The following is a 27,938-nucleotide window of genomic DNA, read 5'->3' on the forward strand; positions in this document are numbered from 1 at the left end:
AGCTTTTGGCACTCTAATACTGGAAAGGTGCCAGTGAACTAGCCATAATTCAGAAAGAAACCTGACAGGGTGTGTGTGGATTAGAGAGGATGCTTTTGAAGAAGGATTAAAAGAACTGTTAAGATCTGCTAAAAAAAGGCAATAGGGAATATTATAGCATCTACAAACATCTACATTTGACAAGGAAGGAGTGAATTTTTTCAGTTATAAAATGGATTGCAATAATGAATTACAAAATTAAGACAAAAAACCAAACAGAACCACAACATTAGAAGGAGCTTCCTAAGTCTGTAGCCAATGTATGTGTTTATTCCAAGTGAAATAAACTCCCTCTGTCATCAGCAGCAGAACTTGCTTGAGAAACCCAGCGAAAGACAGGAAATGGATGTCATCTTCATGAACTTTCTGAGCACATGATAGAGTGTCATCTCACTTCCACCTAACTTTCTATCTCACTTAACGTTATCAAATACTAGATTCCTGATTCAATTTGGGGTATGGCGTTTGAAATATAGGATCTTCCAGTAAACTTTCCAGAAGGCAGTGAAAGATGATCAAGTCAAGTAAAACTGCTATTAAAGATATTTCTCCGACTTAATGAATAATCATTGCTCTCTACTGTTCAGAAGGAAATGGAATTTTAGTTGTGTTCTTGTCTGAGTGGTTGAGCAGCAAGAAAAGGAAAAAAAGGAGTGTCCTGGTCACATGGATGACACAATTAGATTGGATTCAGCTAGATAACTAGGAATCATAGAAAGCTGCAACTTGAAATAAAAAACATCCTACCAAAAAAACAAGAAATAGAACTTTAAATCTATGCATTATATCCCTTTCTCCTCCTGTGAGTGATCCTGCCTTGTAAGTGGCATGGAGGTCAACTAGGGCAAGCCATGTATTTTGATATCTGTTATAGCTTTAATTATTGCACCCCAAGAATATCAGGTAAACCGAAAAGGGGACAAGGACCAAGGAACTGATAATCTAAATAGGGTACAAGGGTTATGTGAGCCCCAGCAAAGCAGCCCCAACAGAGAGAGATGGGCCACAGCTGACAAAGCCATTCTGCCACAGGGATTTTCAGCAGCGAGAGAATGGGCCCCACAGAGGAATGCAAAGATTTGGTAACACTTTTACTGTAGTCTGGGTAACAGGGTGCAGCATCCTGGGCCACTCTCACCAAGAATAAAACATTGGCAAGTCTTCATCGCCTTCAAGATTTGGCCTTAGGTGAAAGAAGCAGTTATTTCAGTAACTGATGTAGGATTTAAACAGGAGGCTCAGAGAATGTCTAAAATTGGTTAAACAAAAGAAAAGTACTAGTCCTTCGATTAACACACATAAATCCTCTTTTTCTATGAAAGAACTCACTTCTTAGTATTTCCATTGTTCCTACCACAATGTGTTTTTTTTTTTAAAAACACTGTTCATATCTGGTTTCAACACCTAAATCAGCCTATGAAAAGGTGTATGTTTAACTGCAGTCCATATATATTTATTGATTTTAAAAAAACAACTCTCCTGTGATTTATTTTTAAATAACTAGCTTCAGTTATACTTCTTTACAAGCTCACACAATTTATTGACAGACATTTTCCCAAAAAACTTAAATGGAGAAATATTAGATACATGACTGCTTCTGTACTTCTATGACCACCATTGATAGAGAAAATAGTGGAAAAAGCCAGAGATAAAGGATGGAATTTTTTTTTTTTTTGTTTGGCAGACAGATCAGCATTACCTTAGACATTATTATTAATATTGATATTGTGCCCCAGGATACTCACACAAAGCACCAAGAAAATTTTTCAAGGATTTTAGCAGAGACTTTTAATCTGTTTCAGAGATTTTATCAATTTATATAAAATTGACAATGTCAAAATCCAGAGATTGCTGCCTGTCTCTGATGAAGTTATCAAAATCTGATGAAAGAAAGCTGTGCTACAATTGCTAGTCAGGAAGCCTGGCCAGCTTTGCTTCCATACTTGCTGATGAAACAAAAGTTACAGCTTGTAGAGAACAATTGGATATTTCCATGTGTTATTCCAGTAATAGCTTTCCCTGTCTCTTGTTTCCAGCTACCAACAATGTTCACTCCCTAAAATCTGACAAATGGACCGTGTTCAAAGTTGGCTAATTGGCACCTCAGTAGTGTGGACGTGACTTCTTACTCTTCAAGCTCTGACAGTTCATCTGCTCTCAATGGTAACTTCCAGAGAAAGCCCAGACTACTCTTTTATCATCCATTGCTGTACAGTCACAAGCACTTGCTGTCACAATTGTCAATATACCTGAAACAAAACTATTGTAAAAACAGTTTCTATGCAGTCTTGAAGAATTTGAGATGATTCAAAAAAGCCTCATGAAGATAAAATAGTATGGTAAAACAGCTTCTAAAATATTCTCAAGGCCTATAAAGAAGATAAAATTGAACATGATTTTGGAAAGTGTAGGATTGGGAAAGTTAGAATTATGCAGCAATTTAAATTTAGTTTGGATTCTTAAAATAAATACATTTCTGCAAAAAATGTAAGATATGGAGGTGCCACAATTAATTAACCCATTTGATAATAATTTTTCTCTTAAAATACACAATAAATATTGACAATAACTGATAGTTTACACTGGTTAAAACAAGTCAAATGTTCACTCCCCTGAGTGGAATTTATAATGGAAAATTAGCAGACAGTACACTCACCTGCACTATACCTGTTACACATGACAGGGAGCGCTCACTAACATTTGGGGAAAATCATGTTCATAGTCTTTACAGCCTAATGAACACTGAAAAAACCACCCCAGTCAGCTTGATTGTTCTCACTGTGACTTCAGTTAAGCAGTGTGCTTGGAGAGTACATCAAGAGTACATCAAACAGGTAAGTGAGCAGCACCTTTGATGTAAGGGCTCTGTTTGAGTTGAGCCTGCAGTTTGTTATTTGTTTACCCAGTCTTAAAGCAAGAGGATGCAGTAGGAAGCACACAGACAACATCTGGACTTCAGGCAGTCTGATCAGTAGTGAACTAATGACAGGAGATCATGGATATGTATGTCTTCAGGACCAGCATCTTTGTGTTGGTTACTCCATTAAAATTAATAGAGGTGAAGTAACCAAAATGAAAATATAAACAAGGATTTTCTTCTTGTAGCTCAAATGGGGTTTTTTAATACATGTCAGATATCAGCTTGTTAAATTTGGACCGTTCAGAAAATGGATAAAACTCCTTCCTTTTTTAATATAAGTTTTACAACCATTTAAAGTGTATTGTAAATTAGATATAGCAGACTTTTCAAAATTTTGGAAGAAAAGAGGGGACAAACATGGTCAGACACTCCATAATGTATGTCAACAGTGAGCTCCCATTCAGAGATTTTTCCATAAAAAAATTTTTATCACTGCTATGACAAGTCATTGCTGACTGTATGAACATATGTGAAGTCTTTTTCATATGACTCATCACTATCAATAAAGCTCAAAAATTAAATAGAGAAAGATTGAGTTGATTTGTAACTCAGGTCAGTCAGAAAAACTGTTTTAAAAACAGATTGTTAAACAGTTGAATTTGTCGTGGTCTCAAACTAAAAAACCTTTACCTCATTCTAAAAAGCATCGGTAAAATGAAAATAATAATTTTGGGTTTGTAAGAAATATCTTGGCAAGCAGTGACTAAATAAAATAACCTTATTTTATTAAGTCTTCACTACTTCAAGGCAGCAACTTCTATTCTATGTTCCACCACCTCTGAGTGCAGGAATAATCAAAACCAAATTGATGCAAGGATGAGAGAGAAAGGGCAAGCAGTATTTCCACCCACTTCTCTGAGCTGGCTTGCAGTAGTCTGAACTACAAGTAAGTCTGAATGTGACCTAATACGTGGCAAGGCAGACCTCTTTTAATCATATCTTGCACACCCAGAGCAAACTCAGACTAAAGAACAGATTCACTTCCCTCTCAGGAAGCCAAACCACTGGTGACCAAAAGGCCTCATGAGGCAGGGCACGATGCCTGGGTGTTTGTGAGTGAGTTTGAGTCCCATGCTTGAGGAGTATTGCAAGAGCTGCTGCAGATTATCACCAGCCTTGTGCATCTCAGCTGGTTAAGCTCTGAAGGGCACTGCTGCATGCAGACAGTCCTGGGGGTGTTTGCATGTGTGTGTACATGGGCAGGGACTCCTTCCAGAGATCACTGCCATATATCACACAAGTTTCTAGGAATTGGCCACTCTTCTATGACACGGGTACATATTTATACCTGCAATGCCAGGATCTAAAATAAAGGTGCATGAAAGCACTGGGTCAGATTATAATTTGCACTAAGGTAACTGTGCCCTCTTTTGGCCACGTTATGAGGCTGTAAATAGGGGACAAATCTCAGCAGATTTTTTTAAATACTCCTCTCCATTGCTCAACAGGTGTCAGACACTTCATGTAATCATAAGAATCAGGCCCCACCAAAAACCAGCACAACATAAATTTAAATGGCTGATAACTATAGTTTCAATGCATTTCAGCAACCATATGGAGATAAATTCATAATGTAATTAAAACAGTTCAGAAATTCAGAAAGTGAAACACTGTATTTGCAGTTTCATTCACAGCCAGATTAAATGGTGTTTTGCTCATCTCATAGAAAATTTTATTCATATTTTTTGAGGAAATGTCTACATAAGCACCATTTTTGTATAGTTCATGAAAATAACAGAGGACTAAGACCATTTATTAACTGGAACCTGACAGCGTGTACACATGTGGTCTCATTTGCATAATTCAATTTAACTTCTGTGGAACCACAGACATGAGCAAGCACCTCACGTCTTTAAAAGTTCATAAGATCAACCTGTGTCTGTTTTTCTCCTTCAGTATTGTTAATTTGGTCCAGTGTAACTACACGTGAGTACTGGGCTGCAAAAGCATAAATTAAGGGCTGATGATCCTTCACATAGTGGTTTAAATTATAAAATAATATTTGCTAAATAAAAATTGAAGAAAGAATGACCTTATGCTTGGTATTTCCATTACATTTAAAAATCTAACAAAAAAGAAACAAATCCATTTTAAAAATAAAGAATATGAACAGTTAAATGCCACTGTATTGACTTGGCAAGGTAATGGAAAAAGCTGTGCTTTTGTTTGTAGAAGTTACTATTCTGTAAGTAATTTTCACTATTTTAGCTACTATTTTTCTATTTATTCTCTAGAATTTAGATGGGAAAAATTAGCATTTTTATTCCTTTACACTGTCCTAAAAAATCAGACATATGTGTCTCCTGCAATGGAGATGCACACAATATCCAGGACTTCTATTTTCCTTTTTTTTATTTAACTATTACTGTCATAGAAACTTTTTAGCTCTGGATGAAAAATCACATCTCAATGACTTTACAGAATGTCAAAAACTGTTAGGTTAATAAAGCAGATTTTTAGCTGCTTGCCTTTATTCTCCTGTGCATTGCTCTCACTACCCCTATTTTCCTTCATTTGATCATAGAGTAGTAATAAAACTTCACTTCACTTTAATAAAATAGAGTCAAAGCATATCATTTAATATATTTCTATTTTATTTTAAATAGACACTGATTACTGATCTGAAAACATATCATTCTATACCGTTGTACCTTTCTGCCTCATTTTTCCATTTATATCCATTGTTGACTGTGATGGAATTATACTAGCAAAACAATATGATCCCAGCCTTGAGAAGGTGTCTCTCTGCTAGGTCAAACAATTTGCCATAATGAAAATTGCAAAAAGAAAATAAGTGCATTCACTAAACAGTCAAGAACATTGGCCTTTCTTCTCCATGCCTCATGATAACAGATTGGCCTTGCCAAGTTCCATCACAAAAACATTTTCATCTGTAGAAGATATTATAATTCTTGTTTTGAGTGATTGCTTTTAGATGACACACGGCAATAAATATGAACTTTATTTTATTTAGTGACCAGCGCTTCTGAAAGACTGCAAGCCGACTAGAGCAGCAGAATATTGAATACATAAAACTGCTGTTAAAGAAGGTTAAGGCTGTGTCATAAACTATCTAAAATGTTATTATTATTTCAAGCTCAAGCTGATATGCTGGTGTACTGTTGGGAGAAAAGAAAAGAATACAATAGCAGGAGTAAAAGCAGAGTCAGTCAGAAAAAGTCACTGTAATAATGACTTTGGGATTACTCCAACACACAAAAGGGCAGATCCACTGTGGGTTACCGTCAACATCAATGATACCATATCAAAGTCATTCCACTCCCAAGCCACAGGAAATTTTCTTTCCAGCTAATAGTCTAGAAGATGCAAGGATTTGCCTTGTTTGCAATTAATACAATGTGAACAAGAGCCATAATTTGGGAACTGGAAGTTAAACTACATTTCTTCCATACTTTCTGTTTCCACTACTACTTTTTACATCTGGAATGTAGTTGATGGTGTTCATGCAGAACAGGCAGAAAAAAGGTCCTGTTTACTGCACAGATACTTCAGTTGGATGAACAAGCACGAGTTGTTAGGGAATTTACCATTCAAATAACAACACCTCTATACACATGCACTCCTCTCCCAGTCCCATGCAGCATCCTAGGGAGTGGGAACCTTTTCAAGGTTCTTTGGCTCTTTAAGCCTTAAAAATGCCGTTGGGCATCCATCAGTGCCATAGAAGCATGTTCCCACATCACTGCTATGTGTACTTTTATTTGCCACCATAAAAGCAGGCTCAACTCTGCCTTTCAGTACTGACTTCAGCACTGTTTGGTAAGAAAAAAAACATTTACCTCTTCCAGAAAGTCGAGGAGCAGCCTCCTACTTTCACAGAGCTCGGCCAGAATACAGCCTAACCTTGACATTACTTCTAGCACATTTTAGAGATCATGATATATTCCAAGTCCCCATCCAGCACTCAAGCCCCAGTGACACAGCACTCTGTTCCTCCCCTTGAACTTTGCCTTCACATTCAGTTTATGGATGGTCCTAAATCTTTCAGTGAAATTTCACCTATGAACTTGAGCCTTAAACAACTTGAACTTTACTCATGTATGAAAAAAACAGTACAAAAGCCTTGCCATTCTTTTCAGATTATGCTGCAGACTATTCCCCCAGCCTCACAGGCCTACCCACAGCTCCTGCAGGGTGACAGGAATTGCCTAAGGCACACGGACAGGTTTTAGGCTGCACAGCCAGCCAGGAAGAGTTTCAGCATTTGCAGCCTCCTCTTGATAGCATGGCTGAGTTGAATTGATGATTTCTGCACAACTGTGCTGTTATAGCCATAATGGTTGGTGGGTAAAAGAGAGAAGATGATGATACTTTTAACAACTCTAATGAAAAATGTAAATGGGAATTATTTCTAGCCTGTGTGAATTACAAGCTCTATTTATTAACTAAGTGTTATGGCTTGCAGAATGGCTTGTGATTTACTTGTGAATTGTACATCTGGTTAAAACATCTGAAATTCACAATCTGATAATCTGCTGACTGTGATACTCTTGGATTTTAAATCAAGAATATGCTTTTCTTCTACCCAGCGTTGCAAAGAGCTAAAACCAGGGTAAAATTAATTACATCTTTTCTACTACCTATTTGCTTATATTAACATTAATCTCATCATAATTTTTCCCCCAAAATACTAGCTGGTGGGGTTTTTATTTTATCCTTTGTATCTCCTTGAATTTTATAATCCAGGGATCCTGGAAAGCAAAGCCAGTTCTGTAGCTGTAAAGCTGACAATTACAGTAGAAATTTGCTACATTTACTTTGCTCAAAAAGAACCCCTCCACAAGAGAACAGAACATCTGAATGGCATCTTCAACACCTTGGCATATCTAGTATAACTGCAATCTGGTGCCAGGCACTGAAAGAATTAATTACCCACTACCTCAGCACTGGAAACATGATGATAACAAGCAGATAAATGTCATGTACACAGACATGATGTGGTAACAACTTTCTTCTTTGATAATGATGTAGATTTGAGCTGCAATTTAGAAGTAGGAATCAGAAGGGTTTTCTTTGCCTTCCGCTGTGGAAAGTCTACCTCCACACAGAAAATAACAAGCTGATTTTCTTTGTGACCTCTTTTCTTTCTGTTTTTGTCTTCAGTGTATGCTCTACAATATGGGAAGGAATCTGGATGGTAAAAATGTTTCTCTTTAAAAGTATTTAAATAAAAATCTATTTTTTAAAATAAATCAATCATACTCCATATCATATTATTTTTATTATAATGTGTGAGGGAGAAGATAGGAGATACTGCATATACTGATAGGAAATGATGCAATTTTAGGTTAATCACTGAAAAAAATTACAGCTTGGTAATGAGGTTAAGAATGAAAATGTGGTCTATAAAAAAACCGTATGTGATATACATTTCAAATGCAGTTTTAATCAACCCCTTATGGAGGAGGATGAAATCTAAGTAATAAAAATGACATACCGCCTCTGAAAGTTTTAAAGTGACATGAAGTTATATCCTAAAAAGAGGCTGGATAACCTCACAAATACTTATTGGGTATCATGTATCATTTTGCCAGGAAACTGATTGGGACTGACAGTGGTTGTTACCAGCAATTTCCAGGACAGCTTCTCCATGCCTGTCAGCAACAAAAACTAGAGCAAGTGTTAGTGTAGGTGTCTTAAAGCCATTTTTTAGTGTTACTTAAAAAAACCCCAAAACAAAAAACAACCAACAAAAGGATTCCTAATAGTTTTTACTTATTTTTTAAAAATAAAACTTCGTTATCAAGTCTAACTGCAACATTTCAAATCAAGAAGTCCTTCTCACACAAATAAGTAAACCCTAGCATACTTATTAATGTGTCTAGAAATGCCAAGTAATGAAGCAAGGGGCATTGGAAAGGTTGTTTTATTAATTACCACAACTGTAGGTAACACTAGGAGCTAGGCTTCTTTTACAACAAAGAAAAAGCCCAACAAATTTAACATGACAAAAGATAAATCAGTGCTCTCGAAAAGCTATTAAGCCATAAGTGTTAATTTCCCTTAGTTAAATCTTTGCTCCATCACCTTGTTATATATGAATCATTCCATAAAAGTGAAAAAATGGTGCTTTAGAAATATTGAAGTCATAGTTTTATGGCTTCTTGAATAGGTCAGGTTCTTAAACTTTCAGTAAAGGGTATCTAAATGCAGCTATCTTTATAAAAGCTAAAAAAAGATGACAAAGTGCAGTGGAGAGAATCTGTGAAAAATCAAGAATACAGACATATCTCAGGTCTCATTGACTTTTAGAAACACTTTGAACAACAGCTGTAGCCACTGGGGTGCTGTAATGACATAGCCCATTATAAAAAGTAACACTAAGTAAATGTAGGAGTGGAAATTTAACAATTGGACGTTTAATGGCTGCAATTATGGCAAAAGAATAATGAACCTATTAGACAGAAGAACTGGCAATTACTCTAAGGCTTATTGCAATACAGCTGTGAAAAAAGTAATACAGAAGCATGCTTAAAAATGGTTATTAAGGGGGGATAATGCATTCTGTTTACCTTGACAGAAGCAATTTTTCTTCTGAAATGAAATGGAGCTTTTTGGCTATCAGACATGGGAGCTCAGATGTGATGGATCCTGCTATTTAAGGGTAATGTATTTTCAGATATGCTTTTCTAGGTATAAATGATGTCTACACAAGACTATAACAGCTAGATTTATCAGTCAACAAACAGACAGAGGAAGATGTTTAAGAACATGCAGAAATGAAAAATAAATAGCATACAAAAATTTAAGGTACCCTCTAAGCAGTCTGAGTAGCTACTCTTCATGAGTGGAAATATTAAGTATTAGTTGTCTCTTACCAAGACAGATTAGGTGCCAGACCCATTAGGGACCTTGCAAAATTCCCACACTGGAATTCAGATATAATTTATTTGGCTAACTTAATTTTCAGCTGTATACATCCAAGTGAGGGTGCAAGGGAATGGAAAGAAGTAAAGAGTGGTCCAGGTGAAACAAGGATGGCTGTAGAGGAAAGCCACAATTGCCTCATACGGAAGTGAAATGTTTGATTAAAGCAGTGTATCATTTTTAAAAGTAGCTTCCTTTACATAGCCAGAGGCAACAGTTAAAGGTGGGAAGTTGGTGAAAGTTTTGGCATGAGACACAGGATGTGTTGTTTGTCCACGTATTTAGTGATCTGACTGAAATTCAGGACAGCCATTTCAACCTTGCCCAGGCCAATTATTTAACTGGTGACTGTGTTAAGCATTGTGGAAGTAAAATGTTCTGCACCAGGTCATGGAATTGTTTTTAAAACACACATCCTAAGCTCAACTAATAATCAGTATGTGTTGATCAGCTTTCTACTTCATTTAGTGTGTCATGACAGATTTATTAAACACACCAGCTCTCAGCCCACAGAAGAGCTCAAAACTTAAATATGGATTTAACTTGGAATGGCAGAGAGTGTAACCAAAGAAAGGGCCTCAGGGCTCTTATTTTATCTTTTGGTGCAGATGGTTAGAAAGAAACCAGAATTTGACTTTAAAAGGCAAAGCAAATAGGATCAACTAATTGAGTAATAGAGTCTTAAAATACACAAATCATAATGCCTTATGAATGCCTTTTTAAGGCCAGGAACAAAATAATCAAAACCTTATGCACTAACAAAATTCTTGTCAAGGGCTTTGCCCTAAGCTTCCTAAGATCATGGAAATGAATACGTGCAAAAAATGGGTTAAATCTTGGCTTAAACAGCATGACAATTAGCAATCTGTGTCTATTTGGTTCAGATTCTGGGACTAACTTTGCCTGTTTTTCATAGCTATGGCTGCTCAAAGCAGAGGAAAAACTGCTATGAGGGACCATAAAAATGTTCCTGTTTGCTCTAAATTATTCAGTAGGTGATTTAAGCCCAGGGCCACTGTGAACATGGGTATGGAAAAGTGGCTTTGAGCTTTGGCTCAGTTTCCAGGCATGGGAATTAATTTTGAGAATGAAAGGGTGAGTTGAAGATTGACCTACTGACTTAAAAAGGTGCCTGTCTAAAAGCAACATGAAATGAAAATCAAGCTATTCTTAATGTGCACCAAATGTCCCTCTTGCACTGTGGTACTTTTGTTACAAGCTTTGGTTACTCCATGGAACTGGTTCCATATACACCTATTCCCTGCATACTTTCTTCAGGAAGTGTCATTTGCTGAACAGGAGTAGGGACCATATAGGCTATGGAGAAACAGGTTCTAGAGAAGACCAGTAAGGAGCTCTAAGGTAAACATAACCCTGTATTTCTTGTCCAGAGTCAGAACTCATTTACTTCTGAAATGCAGGCTACTTACTTATTCCTAAAGTATATAAATGTCTATATTTATAGATGACTTGTGAATGATGAAGTGAGAAAATACACTATGATAATCCCTCTGAAAGAGAAACTATATTTACCTATAAGTGCACCCTGAAGTTAGTGACACTCATAGCATCACTTCTAAAGCATGCCTGCCAGACAAAATGTCGTGATGTTATAAATTATGTCTCTTTCCCCACATACCCTTCCTCCTTGTTTCCTTCATCTTCCCTAAGATACTGCTGTAGGGTTTCAGACCATACTTACACTAGCAGTGTATTGCATCAGCATGCAAATTATAGTTACATCCTGCAGTGTGCAAGTGGCTGTTTTGTCAGTGCCTCAAACATGAGACTTCTCCTTAGACTGCAATGTATCAGTGGTGTCTCTGGCTGGGAAGGTGGTGTTTTCACACATTCAACCCAAGCATGACTAAGAAAGGAGCTTTAAAAGCATAGCCTGTTTGATTAGTGTTGACCTGCATATCAGAAACCAGTAAATAGAAAATACAAGAGGGTGAATATGAAGGAAAGTGGAAAAAAAACATACCATGAAAAAGTGCCATTAAAGCAGGATGTTATCCTCAGTTGTCATCTGCTGAGAATATATTTGTTCACCAAGCAATAAATAAACATATCCTCAAGTTCCCTCCTTTGAAATGATGCTAGAGAAAACCACATTGCTATTACAACTGAGTTTAGGCTATCATTTGGTTTATAGCAAAGAGAAGGCAATAGTTAACTATCTCTGGGAGGAATGATTCATTCAGAAGGAGGAACAGTATTTTGAAGACCTCCCTACAAACTTTTCAGCTTCCCAGAGATGATGCATATTACACAAGACTAGAGAAGAATAGACACTGTCTTTGAAGAAGCATTAACATTCAGTGCCATCTTTTAAATGTTTTAATTGCTGGTATTCAGCATTTGTATGAGTCAGACAGTATGTTTATATCAATTTTCTCTTTCTTGCTAACTTCCTTTTTCCTCAGAAATTGCTGAGAGGGGTTTGTGCTTTTTTCTTTACAAGCTGTACATATTCATCTGGGTGCCCCTCTGCTCATTATCCTTCAGAGAGAAAGCCCTTGCTCTTATACCTTCTGAATCTTCTTACAATATGTGTGCTTTTTCTAGCATGATTATCTTTCAAATAGTACAGAAAGTCACTGTCAAAAAATATAAGGACTATACCAATGGATAAAGCAAGACTGGGTAATTTTTAATCTTCTTGAATGTGCTAATATAATTGATTCCTGAATTCTAAAAATTGTCATTCAGGTAGTCAATACACTAGGGACAGACACTAAGGATTATCCTATAAAACTTTCCTTTTCTTTTTTTCTTCCTTTTTTTGTTTTATTCTCCTGCTACAGCAAACCTTTTTAAAATGAGCTGTAGGTTTTCCTGGTTCATTTAGCTCCATCTGTCTGCTCCAAATATGGTCTCATTACGTGGTAGACTGTCTACATGTATCTTCTTTCTACAGAAAACTTTTAATTTAAATGTTACCAGAGTATGAGCACTTGCTAACCAAGGATTTGCCCTGTTTTCCCAAGAGGTTCGTCTCAAAGAAACATTCTCTTTAAAAAAAAAAGCCAGAAGAAATTCCACTTACTGTGTTGAGGCAACTGTGCAGTGAAATACAGGACAGTTGTGTCAATCAGTGCAATCCAAGGCTGCCCAGCACCACACAGACACCCCAGCTCAGATCTGGAAGCAGGACAGTGTTGGTCAAATGTGACCACCCCAAGAATTCCCGCTGGGACACTAAGGGGGTGTTTTGGATCCAAGCTGCTTTATGTACGCCTATGTAGGTGTTACTAAGTTGGACGACAGAAACTCTACAATGCAAGATACATCTGTCAAGATGGCTAAAAATGCATCCAAAGGTGTGTCTGTGAAGAGCACAGTGGGTAGTGAAGAAAGGTTTTAAATGGGCCAAGCAGAATATCCACAATATTCCTGCCATTAGCTACTCAGTGAGATGAGTGGGAAACAGCTCAAATGGCTGATGTGACCGACTCTCTCAGGTTTGGTCCATCAGAAGATAAGCATTTCCTGTCACCAGAATACAGCATCAAATTCCTAATTGGAATAAATTATAAACATCTGAATTCTCACTACTTTGGGGAAATAAAGATGAATAATTAGCTCACATATTTTTTATGATTGCATTTTTTTTCAAACAGTAAAAGGGAATTCTATGCATGGCTGCATTTTCTGAGAGTGCAACTAGACTATAATATTTATAAGACAAGGGCATTACTTGCTTAGATTTCATCTATGCTTTAGAACTGGACTGGCATCAAGATGTTGCTGTTCAAAAGAAAAAACAAATCATGCCTCCCAAAGTTTCACAAACTTAAAGTACATCTGCAAACATCAGGAAATGTTTGGAAAGTTTGGGTAAACTCAAATTTCATGAGAATTGTTTGTCCCTAATTTGCATTTATGAGTCATGTAATTGCCAATGAGTGATGAAACAGGGAAGCAGGTGGTAATGTCTGCACACTGAGCTACGAGTGCATTTCTGAGGCAGGATGCTTTTCAGTCTGTAGGAGAGTTACTGGAAAATGTGACAGACCAGGTTCTTTCAGTTACTGGACAAACAGAATAGATCTGAAAAAGCTGTTTAACAGGCCAGCTAGAAAGCTATGCTAGAAAGTCTGTTATAAAAGAAAAAAGATGATTTTTCAGATAAGAGATATGAAAGGCTCAAAAAATACAAAGGATTCTGAGGGTCCTATTATAATCTAGCTCATCCAAAGATAAGAGAATAAGGGAGATCAGAGAGATATATTTGCAATGAGCGGGGGAAAAAAAGTCACACCCTTTTATTCTACCCAATGGCCTCATTAAAAACAACAAACTACCTTTTTATAAAACTGAGATCCACTGTCTGTGTTCTTCCAGTCTAGCACAGACTGTTGTATTGCATGACATTTGCATATTCCCATCAAATTTAGGCTGCTTGCACATCTTTCTAAGCAGCATTATACCACAAAAAGTAATGCACTAAATATCCAGTAATACGCCATCCTTTTGACTGAAGACAAGAAATGGAAAGAAGAACAGGTATCTGTCTTCAAAAACACTGTTTTGGAAATGGACTATATAACTATATGGTATTTCTGAAATGTTTCTAACCAGCGTATTATGTGCTGCTCTTTTGACTGCTAAAAGTAAAAGAAAAAGGAAAACAAAAAGGCTAAGTGAGATGGAAACTCAGCTTCTCCAGTTCAGCTCAGGATCAGTTCAGAAATTAACAGCACCATAAGAACTAGACATGGATACACATATGACATAGTTGTAAATCATGGGAAAGCACTGCACAGTATTTACAGTGCAAAACTCTTCACCTGTCATAAACAAAGCAATCCTGTAGGCTGGTTGACAGGCACACCATATTTCAGATTACAATGGAAATAATTAAAGCTCTCTTTATTGCTGGGCCACTAAAGTAGACTAATGAAATTCAGTAGAAGCATTGCTAACTGTGGGAAGCATTCAGGAGTGCTCTGCCATTGATATCAGCATTTCTGACTTGTCCATTTTAAAAGATGATAGCTGTGTACTGAAAGCTAAAGGCGAATGTTTTGTCATTGGCTTGTCGCATTACAAGCTCCATTTAGGACTAAACCATCCGTACAGTGACAGGAGAGAGAAACCATGTAAACCCCTACAAACTTGAGAGTCATTGTGGGATCTCAGCTGTGTATGTCTCATCCTCAATGAAAGAGAGTTTCCTAGCAGTAAAGTCTTTGAATAGACTTCAGAAAGTAACCTGCACAGGAGAGAAGTTAAATTCTCCTGTGGTTTGCTCTGAAAGCTGCAGTTTGTCTACCTAAACACTGAGTTTGAGGAGCTGCCTGAAAAGTGAGATCCATTGTATTGCAACTAGGAAGCAGAACTAGCTGGAAGAAGAAAAGGCAGGAGGAATCTATTTGGACCAAGGTTGCTAAGCAGAATGAGAATCAAAGGTGAAGCAAGATCAATCGAAAATAATTTTCTTGTCTTCAGATTTCCAGTGCTCTAAAGTCTTTCACCAAAAAATGTCCCAAGGATTAAGAAATGCCTTGCCAAACATGGTTTGTGATCATTACCTCAGTACCAACCCAGAGATATACTGAAGTTACTAGGCTTTCTGGTTCTGTCATGTCTTCCAGTGCATCAGCAGATCAGGGCAAAGCAAATTATTATAACTGTCTTGTACTTTGCTTTATATATTAATACATACCTTAATGAACAGCTTAACAAAACCAATTCGTATCCAACAAAGAACAGCCTAACAGATTCTAGCATTTGTGAAATGTCAAGTAGATTTATATGCTCACAGAATCCAGAGCATATTTCTAGATCTAAAAGTGTGACCAAAAAAATAATCTGGACGAAATGAGAACTCTCACAAACCACCAAATTAGTAACCATCAGTGTTCAAGAATCTGCTCTGATCCTGCATTTCCTGTATGTCTGATTCTCAATGGACAGACTTCTGTGACCAATGTGCATGAGGAAAAACTATTGTAACTGTGTCTGCAGGAAGAGTGGCACTTGGCAAATAAAACATTTCTTGAGACAAGGTGGTTGCAAAATTGCATACAGGTCTATAGCCCTCTGTATACTACTGCTTAGAAATAGTTCTCTTTGGCTAAATTACTTCCTTAATGATTATCAATTATGCTACTTGTTGCTGGTTTCTGTTATATTCTGCAGATTTCCAGTTTAGTGCCAGTGAGATGTACACTTCCTGACCTTCAATACATTAAGCTAATGCATTACCACATTAAAGTAATCATATGACCACAGCACTTCCCACCATCTGCAATTTCCTTTTACAACGATGAGCGCATAAGCCATCATGTTTGTGTTGTCCACTATAATAACAATCTCCTTGCTATGTAGCTTTTAGTTCATTATTATAATGCACACTTTCCAAAGGAAAAAGAAATGCTGGTGGCTATGAGAAAATTTTATTTGCTGAATACAAAAGCAAGGTCAGGTTTTATGAAAAATGTGAATTTGACACATTAGGGAGAGGTATATCCTTTATTATACAAGTGAACACAATAAGGACAAACAGCCCAGCTTTGGGTGCACAAGGCCAAGTGAGGGGTTGTTTCCTCCCTCAAAAATTGTAATAGCTGTCATAATAATATATATAAATTTTCCCTGAAAACCTTGCCTTATCTGTATTCTTAGACCATCATAACAACAGTAATTTTTCCCTTCATGTGTATACAAAACCAAAACCCTGAGGTTTCTCAAAATTCTTTGTAATTTTTCTGTATATTGTAGTGTTTATTCACCTTTACACCATAAGCAATGCCTGCATAGAGACATGTGTGCAGCACTGAAATTGATAGAGAAAATGAAATTTCTCTTGTTAGAACTAGGAGTTAAGTTAGAATGCAATAATTACAAGAATTGGAAGCTTTGTATTTTTCCAGAAGAATGTATAATGTCACACAGCAGAGGAAATCCTAAAGAGGGCTTGGTGAATGTCAGCAGCAAAATAGAATCAAATTGTAGCTCCAAGAGGCATCTGGACTTGATCATGGAGGTGACGGAACAATGCAAACAGAAAATGCATAAAAAATCTGTGTATGTTTTAAAACGTATGAATTTATCTTACAAGCTGGTTACATGATATAGTCTCTTTGAAAATATTATAGATAAACTTGTGCCAGCTACAGTCCATCAATTTTATGAAATGGTATTTAATGAATGCAGCAGATTCCCACAGCATGAGTACAGAACCATAATGAATAATGGACATACTAAAAGAAATACACCTCCAAGCACAGAACAAGCTACTGACTACACCATCACTTAAAATAGAATAAAAAGAAAAAAGAGAGTGACTTAAAGAGTTACCTGTAAATATCATTCTGTAAACAAATTTGAATATAAAAGCCATACAGAGTTTTTATCCTTCAAATTTGTATAAAGGATTTGTCATCTCTGAAATGACAATCCATTCAAAGTACAAAGGCAAGCGTGCTGAAGGCACCAGTTTGATTCGCCAAAAATACCAGGAAATAGGGCAGAATGCAGCTGAGCATAAATTCTTATGAAAAGTTATCCTCAAGTGAGTGATCACCAGGGAGCAAAATACTTGTGCCTCCACTTCACAGAGATATCAAGGAACAATAGTACACTTAGCACTAATCAGTATCATTGCCACTGCACTCCAGAAAATTGTATTTACAGAGGCTTATTGCTTCCTTTATTTTACTGTCCCCAAACATAAGTCTGATCAAAAATGGCCCTAAACTTCCCCTGAGCAGAAATAAAAATACACAAAAAATCCTCAAATTTCTTGTCTCCCCATTCAGACAGCAGTTTGAAAATAAAAAAAAAAAAAGAAATGTATTTCCCTGTGTTTTCCCAGGGCACTGCCTGCCACATTCAGGCCAGTATCACATATTGAAAGATCAGGTAGCTGATAGTGTGATCACCTGACAGAGATGGCACTAAAACAGCTCTGGAGGCTGCATTTCCTCCCCAGCTCAGGCTGAGCCTCAGAACAGGAGGGCTGAGGCTGCCAGCCCCGAGCCTTCCCGGCTCCTCTGCCACCTTGCTGCTTTGAGCATCTCTCTGCCACCCACACAGCTCCTCATGAAAGGGGAATGTGAACTCACAGCGAGCAGGAGGGAGAAGCAAACACCCCAAACAGGATTCCAGCCTCCAAAACACTTTTCAGACAGGGGACAAGCATTTCCCACAGCGAGAGCAAAGCCCCTCCTGCATGTTAGCTGGGGAGCCTCACCTTAGGGTCAATGTAAATAACCACCAAGGGGGGCAAATGAAAGGAATCTGGGTTTATCTCCTCCCTCCTCTGAACAGGAGCTGTGCTGCAGTGGGAACCTGCCCTCTGGAAGTTCTCCCCTTCTGCATTATAACATTATAAATAGCAATTCTTGTTATGTAAAAAATGCTCAGCAAGTCGGTGAAGAGTGAGGCTGAAAAATGCTGGATCTAACTGTACTTCTTAATGATCATTAGTAAAAACTTGGCAAAAGCAGAAAAGGCACATGTATGGTCCCAAGTCTGGTATGAAGTTTAAAAATCCAGAATTTTATACAGCGTGCTCACACCTCAGTTAACGAGTCTTTTGAATCAAGTGTGCTGCTTAGTACCAAAAGAACACCTGCTCTGGATAGCATAGTGTTACCTCCACTACAGACAGAAGGTTTCAGCTGGCTATAGACATGGTAAGGGAAGAGAAACTGATTTTATTTATCTGAAAGCTACTGTCTCCTATGTACAGAATTATCAAGGAGAAGGTATGAACTTCTACCAGCTGATAGAAGATAGGACAGGAAAAAATGGCAGAGAAGTGGAAGAAATATCAGGAGCAAAGTACTGAGTGAGTGATATGGATGTTGAATTGAACACAGAAATGTTGTTTTGATTTTAGGATGACTAAGATGTGTTTTAAGGGATCTCAGAATTAATCAGAGGCTGATTCATGCAAAGCAGTGGTATGCATGGGACCCTGTATCAGCAACTGTGCTTTTCACTGTTTCTTTTTTAATGTTTCAGGAAGCCAATTTAAAAAACCACAATTATAAGCAATCTGGTTATGTCACTGCATTTCCTGCATGGTAAATCAGTAAAATGAGGCTTGGACTTTGGATAATCGTGCCCATAGATGTCTCTCTGAGGAACTGAAATATACATGGAAAAAGATACATGGGGTTTTGGTTGGGTTCATTTGGAATGAAAAAGCACAACCCTACTGCAAAGCATATTTGTGACACTGGGAAAAAAATAAATGTGGTTGTTGCCATCTGGCTCTTTCAAAATGATCCCTTCCGAGATCTGTCTCTGCCTCTTTATACCAAGTCCATTGTCATCATATCTGACCGTCCTGTGAGACAGCACTCTGGGCAAGAAGCATGTAAGATGATATTCTGAAAATTATGGAGATGGTTCTCAGACACAATCAGCATAGCAAGATTAATGAATGAAATATGTAGTTTACACCAACTGAGAATCTGCTCTCATGAATTAATCACCTGGTCTTAAAAAAAATTATAAATACCCTTGTCATGGCTGTTCTGAGTGTGCTCATCCTGCCTCAGAGACTGGGGATAAGGGAAAATGGCTTTTTGCTTTCCTCTTCTGAAGAGCATTTCAATGTTCATGGACCCTCTCTAAGTGTATTCACACACAAATAGACCTTATGTCAGAAAATTTATGCCTTCATCTCTGAAATTCTCTGTAAAGAGTAAGGCTAAGAGTAGCACAGACAGGCACTGAAAAGAGAAAAACTAAAGCTAACTTAAATACAACTACTAAAAGCTAACAGCAAGGTAGGCAGGCAGTTCTTGCTATTTCATGGGCAATATTCAGGAACACAAACAGAATATTGTGCCCTTCCCCATCACAGAGCCATTTCTCCTCTTTTTTTAAGGCAGTAATTGCCTATCAGGCTCTACCAAAACTCATTTTCTGATTAAAAGCATTGTGGGCATCCACTCAAGGAACAGGAATAATACCCTGTGTTTAGACATCTATTCACACCATTCAAACAATAAATAGTCACTAAAAAGTCCACGAGGAAGCCACAGAAATATCAGTATCTTAACAACAAATGTGCTAATAAAATATATTTACCTGATTTGTGGGAGGGACCTGGTTTCAAGAATTAAAAATGGCCACATTCAGCCAATGAGTTGCTTCTTTCCTAATTTCATATCTCATCCAAATGATAAAAACTGTTCAAAATATTTGACCAGCCAAGAAGAAAGTTCCAAATAAAGTCCACAGAGTTTCTTTGTACAGCAGAAGAAATGCTGTCAGCTTCAGGTGATTGTAACCAGTGTTCTACCAGTCTTTGTAAAGTGTGCCATTAAGACATACACAACAAAAACCCAAGCCTGACAAAATCTTTAGAACTAAAAATGGATTCAGAAATTCTGTTTTCTTAGCAAAACCAGTCTAACATAAGGCAGGGGGCACAGACAGCTGCAGTACTTACATACTTCTCCAGAACCCTCTAAAAGGGAGAAAGGGAATCTCCTACCTTTTAACAGTTCAATGATTTCTGAAAGCTTTCAAACTGGTTTTCCATCCAATATCACAGACCTAGCATTACTGCTCCTTAGGTACCTTATAAAAATTGTGAGGTGTTCAGATATGAAGGAGCATCTGCAGCCCTCCCACACACTTTATCCTGCTCCTATTTAGTTCACCTGAGAGCAGCAGGGACTACTTCTGTGCTGCTTTACATTTCCACAACATGCCCGAATCCCTGCTCACTGCTGGCCCAGCACCAGGACCACTTCTTTTGGCAAAACACGGCTGTGGAAGCCTTTCAAAGACACAGGAGCTTGCACTCGGGTGAAGGACTGGCAGGAATACAAACATCCAAATTTTGTTATCCCACCGAACCCTTCCTGCACTCCTCCTCACAGCAGATGATCTGATTCTGATGCACTACTTGGGTAAAAAGGTATGAATCTGAATCAAAATCAGTCCTACGATTCTCTCATAGTGGCAAATCCACTCACCCATATTTGAAGAAGTATTCCTAATTAATCCACCAGGACTTTCACACTAACCACAGCTGCCAATAAGAAACCAGAACAAAACAACCCAGTACAGAGTGTAGGAAATACAGTGACAGCTTTTACAGGTGATCACCAGGTTAATGTTAAAATATTCACAGGAGCTACTCTTGCAAAGGCTGTGAAATGTGAATATTTATCTGAGCCTGAATGCATACTACACATCAAGTCTCTAGTATACTCATTTTTCCTCAGCATTTTGCTATGAATAACTCCTCCAGAGAGGCCTAGTAGTTGATTCTTTCACTACATTTCAGCCACCTCTTAGAACAGCTTTTACTTTTCACTCTTTAGGGATCACTTTTATATCTTTCTTCTAATCACATCTAGCTCCTTTGCTGGAAGTTGATTTTTCTTTCACATTTTTTTCTTGAAGAAAAAATATCATTTTTCCAACTACAACCTTTTGTTCCCTTCTCTTCAAGTCACAGAATTATCATTCTGTAACTCCCTCTAAAAAACAACTTCTATTTTCTATAATTACTCATAGATCAAAATAGCAAATAATGCCTTTTCTACTATAGTTTTTTAGAGTGTTTCTGATAACTATATAATGAGAAAAGGCTTTGTACCTTAGCAGGATATTACTTGTATTTTGATCTTGACAAACCAGAGTTTGAAATTAATTTTCATGAATATTTATTGTAAAAAAGGACACATTTGAAATTACAATACTTAGATTCTGTTAAGGGGCAATCAACCAGCTTTCAGACAGAAGAACAGAGGCTAAGAAAGAAATTACCTAAGATCCCTGTAGGACTCAACATTCAGTCCAGATCATCCATTTGTCTTCAATGGAGCAATGCTGATGTACTCCCACACGCAATCTGGCCTTGTTCTCTGTGGTACTATTGCACCCAATACTTCTTTTTAATGGGTTTTCCTTTGTCTGATTGAAATATATTTTTTTTCATTTCTGATGCATCTCCTGGAGAAGCATAATAATTCCTGGAAATTCTTCTAGAGATGAATGTGCTGAAATTTCACTGTGTAGGGGCAAAATATTATATCACGTAATATTGAATTTTAGTCCTATAGCAGAAATTTTCATCTGGAGATATTAGAGCCCTCAAAATGTAATATTCCAACTTCTGTATTCAAGCATCAAGTATTTACCTGTCAAATAAATGCACTTTCAGCTGGACAACTCAGGAACTCCAGTGATATCTGAAGCTCATCAGACAATTCTCAGGGTTTTTTTCCCCTTGATTTCTTGGGTAAGTATTTCAAGCTAGATTGCACCTACATATGAGCAGCAGTCCTAAAGCAAAGCAGTGCATGCTTCCCACATGCCCAGATAAAACATCTCAGGTTTATTGTCCAGCACTCTGCAGTTACAGATGTGGATGCCACACAAACTCCAGAAGATCCTTTCATGTGTGTGTCTGTGGGGAGCCTTCATTAACACCAGAGCTGAACCCCTAAAGAGATCACTGGACATTTTTGCACAGCATCCTCATGGCCCTTTGCCAAGGGCCATCTCCATGGCCTTTCACAGCACTGGCACTGAGGTGTTATTTGCATCATCTGAGTTCACAACAGCACCAGTGCTTGCATGAGAGGGCTGCACTTACACTAGAACACATTTTCTGACATTACATATTCTTCATTAACTTTGAAGCATTTAACTAATTAGATTTCACTTTGCAAAATGGACACTAAGTAGGATGGCTTTTATCCTGGCTCTTACTCAGTGAAAAATTATGGGATTGTGAGCAGCAAATGTTAATCGACTATACAGCAGTAGCTGAGTTCTGCTGCTGCCCTTCTCTTCCTGCTGCCCTTTTCGAGACTGAAGGCTGCCATTATTGTTTCATTCCTCTGACCTCTTATAAGGGCACCACAGAAAGGTCAGGCTGCTCTTTTCCTTCCTCTCCTCCCCATTAACTGGCAATCCAGACCTCCCCAAATCTCTTCCCATAGTTTTCTGCCACACAATGTCTCCCTGCATACTTTGCTTCTGTTCTTACCTCTGATTTATTAGTCTAGTACTAACACATAAAACACAGGCACCTCCAGTTCTCCAGGTACCAAGACAACCTCTTAAAAAAAAAAGACTGACACCTGTCATACGATCAAACAGGAAGAAGAAAGACACAAAACAAAATGTGACAAAACCCTCTATTGTATTTGCGGAGATCCCCGTGGCAGGGAGGAATGATACATCTCACCCATGTTCTCAGAAGGCTAATTTATTACTTTATAATACTATATTATATTAAAGAATACTAAATTAAACTATATTAAAGAATACAGAAAGGATACTCACTGAATGCTATCAAGATAATAATGAAAACTCGTGACTCTTTGCAGAGTCCCGACACAGCTTGGCCCTGATTGGCCAAAGAGTAAAAACAACTCACACCAGAATCCAACAAAACAATCCCCTTTGGGTAAACAATCTCCAAACACATTCCACATGAGCAAAACAGAGGAGAAGTAAGTGAGATAAGAATTGTTTCCTTTTTCTCTGAGGCTTCTCAGCTTCCCAGGAGAAAAATCCTGGGCGAAGTAATTTTTTTCAGAGAATGTGAATGCCACAACCCTCCAATGGTTTCACTGCTGTTACCCCTCAGCCCATCTAGGTCTGTGACAAAGCGGAAATCAGCAATCTGCCTTATAACTGGTCCTGAAAGTTAGCAAAGGTGTCCACTGGAATTATAAATCACTGCCTTCATCTTCCCACTTGTTTTTGTGTAAGCCTAATATCTCCATGCAAACAAAGCTCATGTGATCACAGACACACTGCTTGTTTGCATGCCTGTCTACTTCCATTAAGTAACTTTGGATTTCACTGGGTAATTTGAAACTAATTTCACAGGAAAACAAAAGTCTCAAATATAGGCATGAGTTTCATGGAGCTCAACAGCAAGATAATAGGAGAGAGCCCCTACTAGAACTTTAAATGAAGGAAAGGCAGGAGCAGTTTAAATTGTCTCTTTTGTTCAGCTCGCCCAGAGGGAGAAAGCAGCAGTGAGTGGGTACACATTTATTAACTGAACCATAAGTCTACACATAACTTTAAACCAGCCAAAGTATGTTTTCTTTGGACCACCAGACAGGAAAAAAGGTGGTAGAGAGTATGTGAAAGAGCTCTAAGGCCACCTTAATTTCAGTTACCACAGTAGAAAATCTCTCTGGAAATATACATGGGATAGGCAAGAGAGGCATAGGGGCAGTGTGGAAAAAGACAGAGGACACAGGGATATTACAGTGTATGAAGGGACACGGGGAATGTGGAGTGAAATCAATGGAGAAATGCAGACTGTTAAGGACAAACCCATTGCTAACCAGACTTCATTTCTCCCAGAGCTAGTAATAGGGCTATGGCTTATGTCCTTTCACTGACAATAAACAGAGCAACCATATCAGACAGAGCTTCTTCTAAGGATTCATGCAGATTTTTTAGCTTTCTAGAGCAAAGAAAAAGCTTCAAATGAATCTGGGAGATCATGGCATGAATGACCTTATGGGGTAACAAGAAACTTCAGCTCCTATTGATACCAGTGAAATGAGATCAATAAATGCAGTCACATAACCTTCAAAAGCTGAGGCAAGCCTAGTTAATTAATTATAAATGAATGTAGCAGCACTTGCTGTGTTCAGGTGTCAACATTTTTAGATTGAGATAATATACTGGTAAAAAATTTTACTGTGTTATCTTCTCAAATAGCCTGACTGAAGTATTTATGCTGTTCCCTGAAATTGTAGCATTTCCAAAGAGGCCCTGGCCAGGCCAAACACAGGCATTTGTAAAACTGTCCATAGAAATCGCTGCACAAGGAAGCAGGCTGATGCTGAATAGCAAAGGCACTATCTTTATTAATTTAAACATTTTCTTATTAAGAGATTTTAGTACTCTCATTAACATTAACAGCAGAAGAGCAATACCTTGTTAAGAGGAAATACAGTAGTGGAAGGAAGAATGCTCCAGAGAGGAAGGTTTTCATGAGGCTTAAAGATCTTGGGCACAAGATACAAATGAGAGAGACTTCTGTGTCTCAGAAAAGTTACGTCTCTGCCCACAGGAGGAATATGTCTGACTCTGAGTCAATTAAATATGCCCCCAGGCTTGATTCCTATAGCCAGCAAGTTGGATGTTCACTATTCCTTATACATTACAAATTATGAATGTAGTAATTTTTCATAACTTGGATGCGAGTAGCTCTGCTTTGTAAAATCCAAAGCAAACATCATACACTGGTTTCCCAACATCTTAATACAACTGACAAATTTGTTCAACAGAAATATATAGATTTGGAATAAAATTCCAGAAAAACTATAGATTTCTTACTTGTTCATTTCTCAGTTCACATGCATTATCAAGCAAAACATTATTGAGTTAAATTATGCAAGTAAATTTGAATCACCAAAGTCAAAAAATAAGACTAATGTATCATGAATCTTCTTTTTGTATCCCAGAACTCTTAAACCTTTAATACTGAGAGAAAAAAGTAACCCAAACAGCTAGTATATGGGGCCTGATGACATCTTGTCTAGTGCCTGTTGTGCTCCATCAAACATGACTCTAGGCATACTTAAAGGTGGAGCATGGGAGGAATAAAAAGGATTCTTTCATGTATTCATAGCTAACAGCTTTTATCAGGGTAGCAAGTAGACTGATGATGGGAAGAGTTTAAGTACTTGGTGACTTGTCACACTAGAGCCTTCAACTGTTTGAAATAGTAGATTATTTTCAGACAGTTGCTGCTGTTCAATTATGCATTTTTGTTTTGTGATGCATATAATCAGCCACCATATTCACAAACTCAAGATTTCCCAGTGGGACAAGTTTTAAAGATAGGACTTCTACTGCTTTCCTGCGTTATCAAAATGGCGGCAAGCAATACACACTTTCAGCAACAAATATCTCAGGAAATATCCCAAGACAGCAATCCTGTGTTCCAGACAGAAAACTGTTTTGGGGGCTATCAAATTCCAGACCAAAAGGGTAATGGACATATAAAAAAAAAAAAACAACCCTATGCAAAATAATGAACCTTAGGTTCTATTCTTCACACATTGTCAACATTATCAACCATTTTGGTGACTCAAACAGGAACAAAAACCTTTAAACAGGGCTACAAACTCTCCTCCGAAGCAGGAAAAGAACCTGTTCCCAGTCAGGAGGAATGGGCAGTGCTGCAGCTGTCCTTGGTGGAACCTGCATATCCCAGCCTGTGCCAGCCCATCAGCACCAGCTGCAGGCACAGCAGTGCTCACACACCTCCTCTGGGAAACAACTGACCTTGTGCCTGCACACACCTGCTTTACCCCACACAAACCCTTTCCATTTTTTATCAAATAAAATGGAGACATGTACAGGAAGTTCACCTAGACTTGCCCCATATATCCCACCAGGAGCTTAGATTCTTTTGATATATTAAAACCAGAATTACATTAAGTCAATGAGGGACTGAAACATAATTCTTGATCAGGAGATGCAGCCTGATGGAGGCCCAGGCAGTTTGGGAATGTGAGTGAAAATCATGAGCTCTTAGCTTACTGGATGCAGTCAAAGCAGTATCTAAGATTTCAAGTCTTACAAAATTTAAGGGAAAAGAATGCCAAAATGCAGATCCAAGCTTTATCTGGTACATTCCACTCTATTAATATTGTGTGGGAATATTCCCACAGGATGAGGAGCATGTCAAAGATGGGCTGTCTTTGCTTATGCATCATTGCCCAGAGGAGAAGGATATCAACACAGTTTGTATATTTCAAATTTTTGTTTTGCTTAACATCAAAGTTACTTCCAGAGCCCCTTTGTGAGAATCAAGATGTCATTACTCTGTGTGCTGAATGGGGAGTTGGTGAACAACCCAATTCTGGCCTGAAGATTTTTCCCTTCACCAACAAGATGTATATAGCCAACTTAAAAAAATAACATTTCATGCAATTCTCTTTGTTAGAAATGTGCTCAGAAAACAGTCCATTAAATCTGAATGAAAGGTCAAGTCTCCATTTGTGTAATTACATTTTTTTTCAAGAGAGATCAGAGAGAACTGTGGCAACATATTGTGGATTAGTATCTGCCACCATATGGCACTTCAAAATGAAAAACAGAAACAATGCATATACTTTGGTAAAGAAGCAAATTGTAACCCATTTTAAAAACTGTTTTACAAAATCAACCCTTGGTATTAAAGACTAGGAACCCGGGGACATTCTCTTCTATTGCTGTTCAGACACAGAAATATACGAGACCAAGTCCCAGGAAATTATTTTTAAACTTTTGATTATTTTTGATTCTTTTCATTAGTACTAGCTAAGAAATCTTTATAGTATCTCTTTGCCTAAGGAAACATTTGAGTTGATTAAATACATGCTTAAAAAGCAAAGCAAAGATACCCACACACAAAGGTTTTGTAGTTAGCCCTATTAAAATAACGGGGAAAAAATCCATGAAATTTAAATGGGACAGAGCCTTCATATCAGGACTGCTGACAGAAAACAAAACCAAAGCAAGTTGTCTCTCCTCCTCACTGCTTCCCCTTCCTACAAATCATGAAATAGGCTTAAAAATTAAGAATACAGAAGGAAAAAAATAATTTATATTTTTACCTCCTTCTCCTTTTGAACTGCTGAAATCTACACAGGTCGGTTCCGAGGTTTTGTTGCACTGCGGGTTTTGGGAGATTGGGGTTGTTTGTTTCTTTCTTTTTAACAGAGCGTTCTCAAAAGGACCAAGCCTTTTGGGGAAAAAAACCGACTCCACAAAACCTCGTGCAATCCGGCACGGGGTGAGCCCCGAGCGCTGCAGGGCTGTGGGGCCGGGCGGGTGTGGGCAGGGCAGGGCAGGGCAGGGCTGGGCAGGCCGGGGACCGCCCGGCACCACCGGCACCACACGCCCGGGCCTGCCCCGCGCAGGACAGCCCCCCCCGGGCCGGCAGCCGCCCACACCGAGCTGGGTGTGGAAGCAGGTGCTGGAAGGGCTCTCCAGAGCAGCCGCAGCGCAGCCCCGGCACCGCCCCGAGGCCCTGCCCCGCTGCCAGGGTCCCGCTGCCTCTCCGGCTGCGCCCCGGGCAGCCGGGCTGCCTCGGCTCTGCGTCCGGGGAATGCCCTGCCCGAAGCCCCCGAGC

At 38.3% G+C, this 27,938-nt stretch overlaps 1 long non-coding RNA gene across 1 annotated transcript; it reads right to left on the reverse strand.

Moving 5' to 3' along the window:
- Window positions 1-1,549: 1,549 nt before the first annotated feature.
- On the reverse strand, window positions 1,550-27,613 carry LOC135305183 (uncharacterized). The gene is made up of 2 exons (XR_010366456.1): window positions 27,421-27,613; window positions 1,550-2,299 (listed from the first exon to the last, which is right to left on the reverse strand). It is a non-coding gene; the product is annotated as an uncharacterized LOC135305183 (long non-coding RNA).
- Between the last annotated feature and the right edge of the window lie 325 nt (window positions 27,614-27,938).

The sequence above is a fragment of the Passer domesticus genome, chromosome 7 (assembly GCF_036417665.1).
Source record: "Passer domesticus isolate bPasDom1 chromosome 7, bPasDom1.hap1, whole genome shotgun sequence".
NCBI classification, from domain to species: domain Eukaryota; kingdom Metazoa; phylum Chordata; class Aves; order Passeriformes; family Passeridae; genus Passer; species Passer domesticus.